Source organism: Corvus moneduloides, chromosome 6 (assembly GCF_009650955.1).
Source record: "Corvus moneduloides isolate bCorMon1 chromosome 6, bCorMon1.pri, whole genome shotgun sequence".
Classification (NCBI taxonomy): Eukaryota; Metazoa; Chordata; class Aves; order Passeriformes; family Corvidae; genus Corvus; species Corvus moneduloides.
Window position 1 is genome coordinate 7248228 of NC_045481.1, and position 17839 is coordinate 7266066.

The 17839-nt window shown below is 41.3% G+C and overlaps 1 protein-coding gene across 1 annotated transcript in view; it reads left to right on the forward strand.

The window, feature by feature from the left end:
- BRF1 (BRF1 RNA polymerase III transcription initiation factor subunit) overlaps positions 1 to 17839 on the forward strand; it is a 172830-nt gene that overhangs the window by 47718 nt on the left and 107273 nt on the right. The window lies entirely within an intron of this gene.

Sequence of the window (17839 nt, forward strand, 5' to 3'; positions counted from 1 at the left end):
GGAATAGTAACAGTCCTCAGTTGTCTCTCGTTAATGTTTTGAGCAGCTTTTCCACCCCTACAATGTTTGAATGGAAACAAAGGGCGCTTTAGAGAGAGAGAGAGAGAGAGAATTTGGGAAGAGCCAGGCGGGGTGTTTGAGTGACCTGTGGGCTCAGCTGTAACCTGTGGCTGCCCCAGGGGCACTCAGGAACAATGACAACCTGGCCAGGATTTTCCAGGTGGGATATCAGTTTGTTTTAATCAAGGAACATTTCATTCTGTTTGTAATCCTGTCACTGTACACACCGGTTAGAAAAGCTGTACAACTGTCCACTCTTTTGTGTAGTATTTTCCAATGCTGCTACCTGGGGTCTTTTATAGCAATATTTTACATGATAAATGTCTTTTTTCCCCATACACACACACACCTTTTTTATATTATTTATTTATTCTTTTCCTTTGAAGCTCTCTGAAAAATGCACCCTTAGTTGTAAACCAAATCCTGTCTTGTCAGAGCATAGTACATAAAGCCTTTTCCACATGAGAAGAGTCCCTGCAAAGTTCCCTCACCAGCTATCTTGTGTAAACATCTCTCTGTTTGCCTCTGGAGGTAAATTCAGGGCAGGTTTTTGTCCCTCCAGTAAAGCTGATCCATCTTGATGATGAGGCTCTCTGAGCTGGGCAGCCTCTGGGACTGAGGTTGAGTTATTCAGGGGGTCTTTGGTGGGTTTTTTTTGTCAGAGGAAAGAAGTGGGATCCTCCCGGGGTCAGACCAAGGCAGCCCAGTGAGGCCTCTCTCCTGAGTTGTTTGCAGAAGAACATTTTTGATAAATGTATAAGGAAAATAACCTCTTAAATTTGGGCAGAAGGTTGTCAGGAGAACATTTGGTGCCTTGAAGTCTTTCAGATGTAAACTTGAGCTGGGTGGGAAAGCATAAGGAGCTTTTCCTCCCCAGCTTCCTCTGCCCTGTGAACCTCCCTTTTGTTTGAGGGAAGATCACAAAGGCATTGCCAGATCCCAGCAGGCAAGAAGGGTTTGGGAAAAAACTGGGCATCTGAATGGGGCAGCACTTTGTTATTTCCTATCTGTCTGCAGTACTTGTACTTTATTGCCAAGCTATTTGAAAGTCTCCTGATTTAATGTGTTTATTTTCATGTCGCAGAAAGGGAAGTTGAGGATATTTATCTTCATTTCCAGGTGCCGAACTGAGGCTAAGTGACACATTCTGAGTTACACAGAAAATCTGTGATGGAATAAGGAACTGGTCTCTTTAATCCTTGGTTAGGCAGCAGCTACTGGGCTTTTCTGCCATGTTGGTCTTTGCAAGAGGAGTTCAGCTAATTCCCTCTCGAGCATTAGCAGTTCTGTCAGCTGCCATGCTGTCTTGGGAAGCCTTGTACAGCCTCGCCATGAGAACCTTTGATGGATACATTCTTTGTTTCTCTACTAGCACTTAAAGGTCTGTCTTTGCAAGGAAAAGGGCAAGACTTCCTTTTTTATTAGAAATGAAAAATTAGATCTCCAGCCATCTTTTGACCTCTACTAAAACTTCCTGGAGCCAGTAGGCCCTAGTGTTCCTGATTAAAAAATTAGCTTTTGAAATTAGGCTTTAATCAAGAAATTTTTAAAGCTGTGGTTAGGGAGGTTAATAAAACCGGTTTCTACTTCTTTCTGGTTAAGGACTTTCTTTTTAGTAACTGACCTTTTAGGTTTTTTTTTATTAACTGCTGTTGCATTGAAAATGTGTTTTGTTCAAGTGTGGAGTATGACAATGACATAAGAGAATAAAAATGGGTTTTAAATTGCAGTTAAAATACATGTAATATTTACTGAGGCAAATTGCTTCATTTCACTGTGTGGTAAAAGATGCCAAGATCTTACTTCATAGTAAGTTGAATAGAATATTTTCAGTTGGAACTGACCTATAATGTCCAACTGCTTGACCAATTCAGGGCTGACCAAAAGTTACAGCATGTTATTAAGGGCATTTTCCAAATGCTTCTTAAGCACTGACAGGCTGAGGGCTTTGACTACCTCTCTAGGAAGCCTGTTCCCATGTTTGACCACATTCTTGGTGAAGAAATGTTTCCTAATGAAGCATTTGCTTGGACTTGAAGGCTTCCAAAGCCTTGTTCACTTAATTTCAAAATGAAGTTTTAAAATTGCTGTGTTTTTCAGTGAATGGATTTTAGCTGGAAGAGCTTCATCTATTAAGAAAAAATTGCTGCCTTAAATAGGGTGTGGCTGTTGTTGCCCCATGTCATTTGCATAGATTTCCAAAGACTTAGCTGTTTGGTAATGCTTGGCTTGTGTGATCATTCCTATTTAGTACCACGAGAAAATGCTGGAGATCTAGGGAAGAGGGCAGCCAGGGACAGCAAGAGAAATTTAATTTCTGCACCTTAATTTCTCCCCATCACTCTCTCCTCCAGCCAGGGCTGGACGTGTTGAATTTCAACAGCAGGGCTCATGACCTGAAGCCTGCATATCCAGTCTGCTTTTCCATGGGATGAAGGAGAATCCTGTCATCCTTCATGTGCAGTGCTGCCTCACACATTTTTTTCCCTATAAAGAGATACATATAAAGCAGGTGTGGTGCTGAGGGAATGACGTGTCTCCTGTTTCCAGTTGGTGGGAAAGTAAAATTTTCCTTTCCATGTGCTCATTGATGTTTATATTCCACTGTGTGGCTCTTTCCTCTTCCCTGCTGCATCCCCTTACTGCCAGGGCTGCTCGTGGATGGGCAGCACTGAGGCAGGAGGAGCCTCTCACATATCTCACCTGGCCTCCAGCTGTGGTGTAGGAGAGCCTGTGTTTCCCTAGGTCCTCTGGATGTCTTCACATTGTCTGAAGTGGTGTTGGGTACTTGAATTGCTCCACTTGTGTCTGGTGGTTTGGAGTGTTTTTTGAAGAGAATTCCTTCTTGATGAGGAGAAAATAACCTGAAGCTTTTCAAACTGGTTGTGTGGCCCTGCACCCTGGGGGACAGGGCTGGGGACATGGTGTTAGTGGCCCTCAGGTTCTCCTCCTGTCCCTTGGAGGGGAAAGCCATAAACCTTACTCGTGCCTGACTCAGATGTGGCAGGAAAGCAGTGAGTGTGATTGCTGACTGGAATTATCCTGCAGGGTGCCCTGTTCTGGAAGTCATCGAAGCTCTCTGCTGGGAGACTGCAATTTTAATGTGGAGATTCTGTACTTGGGTGATTTCCTTTGTTCCTTCAAGATTCTGAAAATATAAAAGGGAAGGGGAACTTTACATTGTGGTGTGTGTCAACTCAACATCTGACTGTTTAAATCCTTGTGCTAAATGCCCATTATGGATGCTGCAGGGAGGGAGGGGAAAAGCTGCTGTAAGTGCAGTAGTGATAATTGACCCACTTAAGAGAGCTGCTCTAATTTTGCATGTTACAGCATCCTGGAAATTCAGATAAGAATGTTGATCTCTCCAGCTAATAGGATTTCTAAATATATCATCCAAAAGAAGCAGGAGGACTGTAATTTTGCGCGCATGTGTGTGTGCTCAGGCTAATGTTTTGTTTAAGAACTGCACACTCTGAAAATTTGCTTTTCTGTTCATTTGTTACTAACTCAGGATAAAATAGAGCTTGACCTTTAGTCCTGTCAAGGGGAGACCTGATCATGCCCCATTAAATTCACTGATGAAATTCTCACCAGCTTTTGTGTAGAGGGGTGACCAACTTTTTTCCTTTCAGGATGTTGGTACACAGCAGGTGGCTCAAATTGTCAGCTTTTCCATAATGCAGTATTAAACAAACCATGTGCAGAGATGGAGAGGGGGACAGGGTCACAAGATGGCCTATCAAGATTACAGATTTTGGCTGGTGTTGGTAGCTTTATTTTCCTCATTTAAGGGAAATTTTGTACAGTAGAGGTCAAAATAATACCCTTTTGAAATCCGTCTGCAGAAATACTTTATTGCTTTACAGAGCAGAGTGTTTCAAGTCTCTCTCTGGGCAATTTTTTCTCAAAGCACATCACTGGGGTGGCCTCACCTCCAGTCCTGGGTGCAGTTTTGGGCACCACAATATAAAAAAGACATTAAGCTATTAGAGTGTCCAGAGAAGGGCCATGAGGATGGTGAAGGGCCTTGAGGGGAGGCCATACGAGGAGCAGCTGAGGTCTCCTGAGTTGTTCAGCCTGGAAAAGAGGAGACTGAGGAGAGACCTCATTGCAGCCTATAACTTCCTTGTGGGGGGAAGAGGAGGGGCAGACACCAATGTCTTTTCTGTGGTGACCAGTGAGTGGACCCAAGGAAATGGCCTGAAGTTGTGTCAGGGGAGGTTTAGGCTGGGTATCAGGAAAAGGCACTGGAGCAGGCTCTCCACGGAAGTGGTCACAGCACAAAGCCTGACAGAGCTCAAGAAACACTTGGACAACACTCTTGGACATATGGTGTGATTCTTGAGATGTCCTGTGCAGGGCCAGGAGTTGGACTTTGATCCTTGTGGGTCCTTTTGAACTCAGGATGTTCTATGACTGCTGAAAACCATGGGGTTTGTGGTCAGTAGAGCTGCTGCACCTACATTGTTTTAATTTGGAGGTCCTTTGCGCTTGCCCCTCGTACCTTTCTGTGTTGGGACAAAAAAGAATCACTGTCGCCCTTTGAAATGAAGGGATAGGCTTCTGGAGCAGGTTCACTGAAGCCTTTGCCATTGTGGCCTTGAATGACATTATGTGTGAGTAAGAGAAATGTTTGGCAACCCTGTGCTCCGTCGCCATGTCAGGCCTTGTGTAATCCAGAAGTACTTACAGCAGAAGCATCTGAGCCAGATTTTTAATGCATGCAATACTGGGCTGTTATTGCATGCATAAAAATAATAATTAATGAAATGAATTGCATGGTCTGTCTTCTTAGTAATTAGGTTCCATTTTGGGGTGTCTGAACTGATAAGACATTCTCGTGGTAAAGGAGAAACAAGGAAAGAACCAGAAGCAGGGAGTGGGAGAGCTACAAAAGCATCAGTAATTCCAGGATGGAAATATGAGGGACAGCTCTCACTGGCAGCACTGAGAGGGGGTGAAGCTGAAAGGTGGTGGCAGAGGCATGGGGGATAACGACAGGAACAATGTCAGGATGCGTTCTGGATGATGGATGAGGGGAGGGAAGTGTGATGGCAGAGAGGCCTCCTTCCAGGGAAATAAATACAAAGGAGGGACGATAAGGAAGGGATCACACCTCTGATGTCTTTGACCTTCAGCGATCCTTGCATGCTTGTGAGAATAAATATTTAACAATCTTCTTAAAGCTTGTTTAAAAGAGGAAATAATTAGGTTGGCTCTCTGCTTAATACAGTTTATCTCCACATATGAATTTTGGGGCTTATGTCAGCAAAACCAGATTTATAACTGGGTGGTGTTTTGACCTGATGGGAGCTAATATGTTGCTAACACCAGCTAAATAAAAACCAGTTGGGTACAGCCGGTAATTGTACAGCACATTCTTGCTTTTGTCAGAGGATATGCTGGATATGGTGTGGGATGAGGAGGAGATGCTTCCCCTTCCTTCCCTGCATGGCCACCCCCCTCTTAAGCCTCTTAAGGAAGGAAAAAAAGAAAAAAAAGAAAAAAGAAAAGGCGTTACCTGGTGCTTTGTTTAAATAAATCCTGATAACAAACATGATCAATTATAATTGATGTTTTTGATCTGGTCACTGAAAAATATTCCTGGTTGTAACCATCACTAATATTTTATGCATTTTAGTATTTTAAAAGTCAATTAGAAAATTAAATGCTCTCTTTCATTAAAATAGAAGATTGTGTATTTGAATTTTAATGCAGTAAAAATGCTGCCTTAGAACACAAATTCATATTATTAGATTAATTAAGATCAGTAATGCAAAACAGGGTGAACAAAAGCCAGTGCGTTGAGACCTCTAAGCCCTTCTGTGCTTGCTATCTGCAAATATTTTAGCTTGAGGTTTTCTCAAACTGTGTCCACTTTCATCCTGTTCTTAAGTCTTATGCAGCTTTTTCTGTCTTGCAGTTTCTGATGTCATAAGAACAAAGTGAAGGTATATCAGAGAAACAATATTACCTGTCAAATTTGTTTTGTAAAAACGGGATTCATTCTCACACCTGACCTGGCCTTAAATCTTGAAAGTAGTCTTGATAATGATTTCTTACATCCTAATTATAAGCCTTTTAAAAATGGGTAAAGGTCCTTCTCAAGAGCTGTCTTATTTCCTTCTGATGTTTGTCACTAGGATTTTGTTTGCATGATGTAGTTTTCATACACAAACCTCATACTGGAATTGCTTCTCAATGAAACATTTTTAGCATTTTGTAATTCATGCCAAGTAAAATGGTGAGCTGAGCCTTTTCTAACTTTTCCCTGTTCATCTGCCCTTATGGCAAGTCCATGTCCTTCCTCGAAGGCAAAAGAAAATGTCTTTTAAGTTCAGCTGCCAGACTGGCTCAGTATTGTTGTAAGTATGAATGATGTAATACTCAATCACGTGGTGGTATGTCTGCTATTTTCCCATCTTTGAGAGAGAATAATCTTTCCATCTTATCCAGTTTCAGCAGTCTGGGAAAATAGCAGCCTTAAATGAAGCCCAAAAGAACCAAAATCTTGATTTCTTCCAGAGCTTTTCTTTTGAAGCCAGATGTTCCCCATGTCTTCATTTTGACTTGCTAATTGGAAATAAGATGTTGAAGATAACGTGTGCTTTGAAGCTTGTGTATTGTGTATTTTATTTAGATTTAATCCTTTAAACATTTGACAATAAAACATAAATTGCGGAGCTCTCATCTTTAGATCAGCTGTAAGTGAATCATTTAAGTTTTCAACATCCTTCCAGTTTGGGAGAAATGCAGTAGTCTCAGTGATGTTTTGACTGCATGTGTTAGTAAAGTGCTATGAGATTTGCTAATCAGTATTTTTAAATGGTGATATATTGGTGTTTCTTCAATGAAGGAGCAGTTTGGCTCCCAAAAACAAAGTCCCAGCTTATGCCTCAGCAGGGAGTAGAAATCTGAGTGCTCTTCAGATTCCTTTTGTATTGATAAGCAAGGAGGAATAGTGAACAGTATATTTTATGTTGTCATGTATCATGATGGAAAGCAAATTTTGAAAGAGGGGAGATACATAGACTGAAAAAAAGAAGCCTTTTAGTGTGGACAAAAAATACCATGTAACTTCTACTAGGCTATAATATTTTTAATATGGAGAGAAAAATATGCAGTGTAAATGTATATTCAGCAACATGACATGTACTAACCAAAATGGGAAAGTCCTTATTACATAAAAACCAGAACTCCAAACATTGCCTCTCTTATTTCAGGAGAAATTCTCACCTTATCTGTTTTACAGTATTTTTCCTTCTGCAATTGGTCTTTTAAACTGTTTACTGTGCCTGTAGTGGCCTTGCAGCTTCCAAGGGAAAACAAAGTTGCTTTTGTCATTTCAGGTGCTGTAATGTGTAGCACAATTCTAGGACAAACAATGAGCTGGTGTTTCAAGTTAGACTGCAGAAAATTTGAGAGGTTACCTGAACCTTCTTGTTTCTGAGAAAGCACCACCGTGCCCTCGCTTTGCAAGGATTTTACCCTGTTCTAGTTCACTTACATTAAAAATACACTTTCTCTCCTTCCTTAATGAATCCATGGCTTCAGAGTAATGCAGTTCTGCCTATCCAGCTCTGAAGGCTGTGCGATTATAGATGCTTTTCTGTGACTCTTGCTTTTGGGCGAAAGAGCTGGGCTGTCTAAATTGAGACTATTTCTTTTGAAATTTGCCATTGAAATCACCAGTGGACCAGCCTTGATCTCCAGGGAAATGAGGAAAGAAATGCAAAATAATTTTCAGTCATTACTGAGGAAGTCTCTTTTAAAGGGATATCAGGAGGTTTCAGCTGCTGCCTCTCACTTGGTACCTGGGATCAGAGAACGTTCTGTTCGTACTTACCTGGAGTTCAGAGTTTGGCTTTCCCACGTGAGGGCTGTTCACTTCTGCAGAATCTAAGCTGAATTTTGTTTTCCATTTGAAAACTTCTGGTCCTTAAAGGATCAGTCTTCTTGAGGGTGCACCAGATGCACTGCATCTGTGCTGATGTCTCTGAGGGACTCCCAGATCACTGCATTCTTGTCACATCTTGGAGGACCCAGTTCATTGCCAATAATTATTTCCGGTGCATATTCAGATTATAGTTTTTCAGTTGAAAAATATTTTTGTCCATGTTCTGTTTAATATTATCATTCACCTAGAAACTAAGCTCTCCCTGTGGCAGAGGAAAGCAACTCAAGTATTGACTGCTGCTGTTCCCATTCCTCAGACTTTGAATGGGTGGCTTCAGTGTCTCAGCTGTTTCTCACAGCCATTCAAAGGTGAAATGAGAGAATGCTCCAGTCTTGATTCCTGCTGATAATGTTGGCAGCCCTCCCAGAAGAACTGTGAACTGGTCACTTTCCTCCTGTTTCAACTGGAGAATTTGGGAGCACCATCAGGAGCCAAGAACATTGGCTGAGAGGTAGTATACACAACATGAGGACAGCATCAGAAAAAGAAGCTTCAAAGAAACGTAGCTTGACAGAAATGTTTCATTACAACAGTCCTTCCTACTGAGAGGCTCTAGGGTAGGAGGAAGGACAATACAGTGTATTTTCCACTGTCTCTCCAGCAGTCAGAGGTGTGATACAGGGAAATGTTTGTATAGGTAATGTATCTGAAGGTGATGAAACATGTAGAAAAGCCTGTGCCCTATGCAGGATTGTAGAATAATTTTGATTAGAAGGGGCCTCTGGAAGTCATTTCTCCATTCCATGCTCACATCCTCAGTAGATTCCTGAAGCCCTGCTCTGGTTGAATGTTGATTGTCTCTAGCAATGGACATGTCATGTTCTCTCTGGGCCTTACTACCTTCATACCAAAGATTTTTGTTTTCCAAATATTTAAACAGATTTTTTTCTTGCTACAGTTTGCTTCTGAGAAGAATTTGGCTCCGTATTCTCTGTAGCCTCTCATTAGGTAGGTGGTGTTAGGTGTCCCCTAAAGCCAGGCTGACAAACCTGGCTCTCTCAGCTTTTCCTTGTAAATCGTGTGTTCCAGCCCCTCAACCATCTCAGTGTCACTGATGTCGTACTTGAGAACCCAGATCTGACCAAGGCTCTCCAGGTGCAGCCTCATCGGCAGGGAATAAAGGGGAATATCCACTTCCCTGGACTGCTGGCTGCACTTTTGCTAACACAACTCAGTACCTGTTTGGCCTTTCTTAATGCAAGAGCCCAGTGCTGGCTGCTGCTCAGCTTTCTGTGGGGACATCCAACTCCTTTGTGTCAGCTGTTCTTTCCCTGGTCAGCTCCAGCCTATACTGTAGCAAAGGGTTACTCTATCTTTGCGTGTGAGGCTTTTTAGGAAGTTGAAAGACAGATGCAGCTCCTGTCAGCCCAGTTCTCTAGCCTCCTAACATCCCTCTGAGTGGAGCCCCACCTGACGCAGGATTGCCTCGCCAGCTTGGTGCCATCTGCATACCTGCCTGGGGTGCCTCTCCCTCCCTGTCTCGCTGCTAATGGAGACAGTGTTGTCCCCTAGGGATGCCTGCAGCAGCTGCCTGCTAATTGGACTTATACTATTAATCACAGCCCTTCAAACCTGGCAGTCCAGCCAATTTAGTGCTTGCCTAGGCCAGCAAGCCAGGCCATGTCTCAACAATTTGGCTTTAAGAACACCGTGGCAGACCACGTGTTCAGCTTTGCAGAAGTCACAGTGAGCAGCTCCCATTGCAGTGCTGGTGTCCCTGAGCTGATGTTGGTTGGGGGCCATGTAAAACTGATGGGTAGGTGACACTTTGCACAGGGGTGCAGCTGAGCTGTGCCTGTGCATAGGGCAGGTTTTTTGGCTGGTGCTCTGGATGTAGAATTTCTCTTTGCTCGGAGTCAGGAGTGATCTGTCTTCTGATGGGCAATGCAACAGGTACTCATTGACTTAATCTGAGGTTTTTTTAAAGGACTGGTGACTAAAGCCTGTTCCTGGCTTGCACAAACCCCAAATTCACTTCTGTAAGGGGAGTTAAGAGCTGAGAGGGGAGTCAGGGCCGAACCTTGCCCATTCTCCTTTTGAAGCTGTTGTTGCCGTGCAATCTGAAACACGAGAATAGTGGGGCCAGGAGAAAGGCAAACAAGTGGAAGCTTTTGTAGGTGAATGGCCAGGCTTAGAGAGGGAGTATACCTATTTCAGCTTCCTTCTCTAAGGTTACTCCTGTGTGTTTCTTTTTTTACAAATGTATTAATTATATATTATTCTCCTGACCTAATGCATAAACAGTTGTGGCAGCAGAACTGTAATTCCAGTTTGCCTCCTCCCAGCTGAGGGTCCTGTAGGTGGAGGTGTAGAATTTATAGTGTTTTATGGAGAAGGTCAGTATTCTCATCTTCTGATTGGAGGAACTGAGGCATAGAAGGGAAGCAAAATGACTTGTTCATCAAGATGTAGACATTTTTGTGTCCTGTGTATATCTACACCTCTTACTGCTGCCTCCCATAATGTAGGAGCCCTGTTCTACATATTGCTTTCTATTTAGATTTTCTAAGATACTGGACTATACTTTTCCAAGTTTATTGGCTAAATACATTGGAATTTTTAGCTAAAATTTCCAAGAGGATCAAATTCTGCAGGCCCACTAGCTCTGGTATTGCACTGAGCTTGTAAGCAAAATTCTAGGCTGAATTTATAAATCTCAGTGGTAAGAAAAAAGTTATCATTTTTCTTGAAAGCTTTGCAAATGTGACACAATCAGTGAGCAGCTGTAAACATGAGACTCACAATAGCATTCTTGGTTGTTGTTCAGAGCAGAGCTGTATTTTAGGAGCTTGCCATCAGCGTGCTGGATAATGTTATTGGAAATCACACTGCTGGGTTACAGTAAAACTACTGCAAGAGGCTCTGTGAAAGGCGTCTAAGGAGATCTTTCCCAGCATATCACTGGCAGTTTTTATTTTCCCAGAGGCAGATGATATGTACATCATTACTGATTTTTTTTTCCTTTCTTTCATGAAGAATTCCAGCCGCTGAGATAAGTTTACAGCTTCTTAAAAACTGATAATGACAGAGCAGTCTCTGTGCTGTAAGAGAGACGTGAGATAAGTGCTTGCCATTGCTACAGCATTCAAAAGAAGATAATAAAAGGATAAAAGTTTAAAATGACACTTCAGGAGAATACCTTATTTTCCAGCTTGATTAAAGCCATTTAAAGAAAGTTGTTAACTTCTAAGAGTATGAGAAATACCATTTGCAAGTAAATTAACTTCAGATGTTCACTAACAATGCTGTGCAACATTGTCTTGAGATGCTTTGAGAGTTCCTACCTAAGTGAAGTAAATATTGGCAGTAATGCCAACAGAATTCCAGTATCTGTGACAAGTGAATTGTACCAGATTGCTTACTGAATACCTGAGTTTTCAGTGGGGTATCAGTGTGGGTATTCTGTCCCCTTTCCTACCCTCCTTTCTCCCTGCACGCCTTGCCCCAATAAAGCGTTTTCCTTTATCCTTAATGATCCCTTCATAAAGATGTGTAACCAGTAACAAAGGAGTTGACTCTTGCTTTATCTTTTTTTTTTTTCAACACTAAAAATTGATATATGTGCTTACAAAGTGATTTTTAGAGTAAATTGGTGCAAAAGCAAATTTAATATTAAACTGAATAAAGGATTTTAAAGTTATTGTAGGAGGTGCTTAGCTGTAGCTAGGTATAGCAAGCTGTAGCTTGTAAGTAGGTGTGTTGGATAATAAAGGCATGAAAATTAGGATTGTCATACTTGAAAGGAGGGACTGAATTTGTGAGATCTCTTGCATCTCTTTATTATAAGAAGTTCAGGATGTCTCTTAGCTGTTTTGCACAGGGGGACAAATTTCTTTGTTGATTTGCATACAAAGGACGTAGCTTGGGTCTTTCAAAGGCAAGGAGCTGGTCTGAAAAAGAATTGTTGCCCACAAAGTTAGTCACCTGCTGGGGTATTATAGCTGAAATACATTTGAAAGCTTCTTTCTGTGACCTTTTGGGGAGACTTGGGAACCCCAGAGTCAAAATGTGTATTATAATAGTAAGAGAATCAGGATATTTCAGAGCATTTTACCAAGGAAGGGGAAACTGTTATCTTCATTATAAAAACATGATAAAGGATGGAATGTTTTTTGTCGGGCAGTGGCAAAAATGGAAACAGAAATCCAGTGTCCTGAGGCACAGGCAAGAGTCCTCTGGGTTATGCCTTTCAATTTCTTGGGAAAAGAGATTCCCAAAGGGAAGCATTTGTTTCCCGTCCTTTTGTGTAGATAAAATACAAAGTGTATCAAATGCCTGTGACTGTATTTTCCCTGCTTAATAGATCACCTCAAAGATTTATTCTTACAATTGAACTCTCTGAAAAGTTAGCTGCCTTTAAAATCTCAGATATGCAAACTCCTCCATCCACCTGCTCTATTATGCCTGTTCAAGGACCAAATTTAATTTTGTTCTAGAGACAACCTTTAGAGACATAAATTTGTTTTAACTTTAAAATCCAGTATATTAGGTCCTTGAAGGAGAATTTGTCATGTTGAGAATTGTATTCATTTCAAGGTATGATGCATCGCTTGTCCCCAGCCCTGAAAGGTATTTTAAATTGGTATTTGATATTTTGAAAGTTAGAAAAGCTGTTGCAGTTCTTTTTTTTTTTTTTTAGTTCTATTTGAGCTCTGTTCAGTTGGGCTGAACAGAAAGTATCAGTGAAAGTATCTTCTCACCCTGCCAGTGACAGCTGAAGGCAATCTCTCACTTTGTGCATTGCTGGGAAGTAGAAGTGAAGACTTGTTTGCATAATCCTTCTTGTCCACAGGTTGGTAAATTCAGACGTGCTAACTCAGTGCTTCTGTCTGTTTCCAAGATACCTGGGTAGCTGTCCAAGGAGGTAATGTGAGTTTTCTACTCCTATTGCCAAATAAACCTCCCTTGAACACTCCTCCAGTGGTACTCAAAAGTGCAAGATGCATTATTATATAATTTGGTGAAATGCTTTATTAATAACTCATTTGGGATATGCTGCTATTTATGAACCATAAGGCAACTCTCTTTAACAAAACTCAAATTCAGTATACCTCAGTGCTCTTATGACTTACGTAGCTTTCTGCTACAGCGAACACGTAGGAATCTTTTTTTAGGTTTAGTGTAGGCATTTCTTAAGTTGAAAGCATGGGCTGAGGATTTTTCAACCCACCAATGCAGTGCATCAGTTTAGCTTTGTGTATTTGTATTTATTTTATTGATAATACCTCCTGCTTTGAGGAGTTCAGCCACTGTAAAAGTGGCATGTTGTCCTGATTTCCAAGCACTGCTGATGAACTGGTCCTAAGAGCCCGGTTTCCAGCTCCATGCTGCGTTTAAGTTCTGTAGGAAATGCAGATGATTGGGGAAGTTGCTGTGAGTTACTGTAGTGCCTTTAATCGAGCTTTGATTACTACAAGAATAGTAATTAACAGTTTGGTAGCATCTGTGAAAGCATTGCTCCATCCATGCCCCAAGAGAGAGCCAGCCACGTCCATGGAGCCATTATGCCTGACATTTTTCCAGTGGAGTGCTGTGGGTGTGAGGGAGGGTGAGAACATAGAGAGCTCTTCCACCTGCCCAGGTTTTCTGATCAGCAGGAATACACCATTAGGGAGAAAGGTGTTCCTGCAGTGCCCACTTCCAGAACACAGGGGCTCCCTTTGGTGCAGTTCAGGTAATGAAAGGTTTCTGCAGGTGTGTGCCTGTGGGCACCTGGTAGAGAAGGGTTTGTCATTGTCTTATGTGACATATGCAGAGATGGTTCTCTTAAAGGCCTTTGAGAGTGGGAAATTAAACACATCCCATTGTTGTACTGCCCACCAAAAGCCATTAAGGAGCCAGCAGCCTCAGAAGGGCAGGGATGCAATTCATTCCTTTTGAAGCCATATTTTCTCTTAAAACAAAGGCTCTAGTGTCAGAAATTTTTTGCTAAATGAGTGACAGTGTTTTATGTATATCATATTGGATCATGCCTATGCCTAGATAAATCCAGTCCACTGATCCTGGCAGGAAAGCAGCATCTGAGTTTGTGTGCATCTCCCAGTATGGGGACAACAGCTGCCATGCTCCCATCCCAGCAGAGGTCTGCTGAGATAATTCACCCAGGAGCACTTAATACCAGTGCATTTGCCTCAGTATGAGTATGAAAGCTAAGATGTAACACTTGGCTTCTGGCATGCGAAATGTAAAACATTCTGCATCCACAAAATTTCGTTTTATTCTGACGTAATGGAGCACTGTAATGCTACTTTTTTCAAAAAGTATGTGAGTGCTTACTGTGGGTAAACCAGAGCAGTACTGTGACAAACTCTCACATGGGAACTGTGTTTGTACTTATAACAAGGGAGGTGTAACCAATTTTATAACATTTTGGGTTGCTATAAAGCAGTTACTCTCCAGTAACTGCTTTATAGCAACCCAAAATGTTATAAAATACTCTCCAGTAACTGCTTACTTGTTTTTCTCCTTACTTGTTTTAAGGCTTCTCTTTCAGATAAGGTAGGTCTCTGTGTTTTGGAGCAAGCTGGGAAGAGCTGTGCAAACTTTAAAGAGAAATTTGAGAAGGTGGGAGGGGTGACAGAGAGATTGTCTCAGGCTCTGGTTTTAGAGAATGCTTTAAGCCGCTGTGAGCTGGCACAGCTTGAGAAAGAAGTTATCTTGCTTTGGTCTTGCTTGCTCAGTCCTCCCTCGGTCCATCCCCTGCCCAGGTGTTTATGCAGTTACATGTGAACTCGGGAGTTAATCCAGCTGAAAACGGGATGTGTCGGGGGGGAAGTTTATTTCAGACAGTTCCTTTGGCTGGTTTGCCACATTGCTGCACAAATAGCATCTGTGGGTTGGGGGTGGTAATGAACTGAAATTGAGCTAGTTATGGCAGGTTTTGTTTTTCTGTTTTTCTGTTTTTCTGTTTTTTCTTTTTTTCATATTTTTATGTATTTCCAAACTCTTCCAAGCAGAGTGTCAGCCTCATGACTGTACTGGTTTTCCTTTGCCACCTGTGAGCAGGCAGTGATTTTTCCTCTGCTGCTTCTCTCAGCCAGCTGCTTCACGTTCTCAAATGTGTGCATTGCTGCTGTGCTGAATACTTGAGAGCCATCTCAGAATAATTCTTCTACATCTGCACCTCTGACTTCTTTGGAACTTTCCTTTCACTGTTGGTACAAGAGTCATAACTTTTATAGACTTTGTATGCACAGAAAAGAGAGAGAACTGAACTCCTTTACATTTACTTAAATCATTACTATCAATGTCCTCCTTCCCAGCTTCTTTTCATAAGCCCACTTTATTACCAAATTGTCCTTCTGTGCAGATTTTTAGACTTTGCAGTTTCATACCTGCTTGTGTTTTCTGCAGTGATTTTACAATTTTTCAGGTTTCTTTTTCCCCTTGCAGCTTGAGCTTTGCTCCTTTCCTGCTGCCTCTCGCTCATTCTCATCTGCCAGCCCTGCTCTTCTTTTAAGTTCTTCCTTAAGCCTTACTTCTCCTAGCAACCTCTCTTGTTTTCCCTCACCAGTGCTTGTTCAATTTACTGTTCAGGGAACGGGGTCTCTCTTTTTTGTTTGGAGACTTTTTGTTGTTTAAATATAGCCAACTGTTATTTATACATGGCCACATCATTCAAGTTGAAGATTAACCTCATGTCTCTCAGAACTTTTAAATTAATATTTACATTTTCATTCTATGCCTAAATTTTCTTTTCCCTAAGCAAATATACTAACTAGATTATCTTTCAGGGGCTTAGTATGGATATTCTTTGCATATTTTATCCCTTTGATACTCTGTATAATTGCGAGTTGACTGTACATGCATTCTGAGACGAGAAATGGTATTTTAAGTTTTTTTTCTGTTGTGTTGTGCTGTGTTATAAATTTACATGTGACTGTTACAAATTTACATGTAACTATGTAAATACTTGGCACTACCTCACAAAGCAGGTTTTTTACTTGAAGTCAGTAACAGTGGGAACACAGCTTAGCCCCAGTCCTTTGAAGACCATGTTCTCCAAGGGCAGCATTTTTAGAAGTGCTGAATGCTTGCTGCATATTCAGCCAGCCTGGGTGCTTTGGAAGATGTTCTTCTAAATGGCAATGACTCTGAAGACAATTATTGAGAAAAGCTGCAGCATTAATTTAGGAAAGACTGAATTGCATGTGCATTAGAGTCTGAAGGTTGATGTGACTTGCAGGCCTTGGGTCCCTCCCATGTGCAGCAGCGCAGATTTGTGTGCAGCTGCTGGAGATGCAGGAGGGGAGAACTGGTGTCAAAGGCTAATTCAGGTCTTAGGTGAGCCTGAAAGCCACACTTGTAACCCTTTCAGTTAATGCCATGGGATCAGGCAGGCTGAATGCAGCCCCAAATGCCTGTCTGCTCTTTGATCTTCCTGCTGCTTGCACGATGCTGAATTACTGCTGCTAATTTTGCCTTAGCTCTGAAGGTAGTGAGGCTGCATGCACTGAAAGAACTGCTGGAAAAACATCCTGATAGACCTGGGGAAGGAGTGGGGCACTGCTTTTTGTTTTCAAATTGGGGATTTTAGAGTACAGAATTTAGAGCAATACACTTTTATGAAACACAGTCATACAGCTGTGTGCAAAGAAGAAAGAACCCCTCAGACCAAAATGCAGTTCTTTTTTTATCATGCATTAATCTACACATAAATAAAGATTGCTTTTTATAAAAATGGCATTTGTGCTTAGCAGTTTCATTTATTATGTGCTGCTTTTATTTGTGTACTCGAGTGCAGCCTGTGCTGTGTGGACTTCTTTGCACAGGCAAAATTGGAGACTGAAGAAATTTTGGAAACTGGCTCTGTGGGGATTCAGCCTCGAGGCAAAGCTTTCATTAAAGTTGTCAAAAACGAGCTTTCTACAAAAGAATTGGGTTTGGTTATTATTTTCTAATTGTTTTAGTTCGGTGTCTTTGGAAAGAGAAATGTTTACTTTAAACAATTAGCGTTGTCAGTCAGTCTCAATTAATGGCTAATTAAAATGGTGAAAGTTTGTAAAGCACCAGAGGTCTAACCATGATAAGTCATAATCAGAAATCATATGGTGTATGAAATTATGGAAGGGGAAGGCTGAAAACTGGGTTCTGGGCCAGCCAAATGCTGTCATTAGTTTTTCACCCTGGTATCACCCCACTTCGGTGTCCGCCCTCCCTTTTGTCTTTTCTCCGTGTGTTTGTTAAAGAAAGTGCTTCTGGGAAGTTCCCATTTGTTATATAGTTTATCCAGAACCCTGACACTGAAGTTGCAATTATTTCTTTTCGTTTAGAACTTGAGAAAATTTTGTTTTAGAATTCAGATTTTTTTTTTGCTTTTCAGACACATTTCCTATTAAGCTTTGCTTTTTTATTTGCAGCCAGCTGAATTGCTGCTGTTGAGTACTGAAAGTGAGATTATGTTTAAATATTTTATATATTTAATGGATCAGGTTTTAGTTTTTGTGGAAGCATTTTAGCTTTAGCTGAATAAAGGTGACACTTCATTGTGGATGTCAAATTTCTGCTGAGTGGCTTCCAGTCACAGTTCCTTGGCACTAGTCCTCCTTCCATGGTATGGCTGCTTTTGTAGTAAGCTTGTAAAAATAAGTAAAAAATGTTCCAAGGGTAACTTACAAAAACTAACTAACTAACTAAAATTAATACTAGACCCTTTGTCTTCTCCGTGCTTCTTAATACGGACCTGTGTCTCCCAGATATGACATCCTACACAGTGGAAGAATTTTGAAAGAGTAGCATGAAATAATCTGAAGGTTTCCTGATTACTGTACATTGTCAAACACTAAAGATTTTAATTTTTCAAAGATTTTTTTTAGGAGG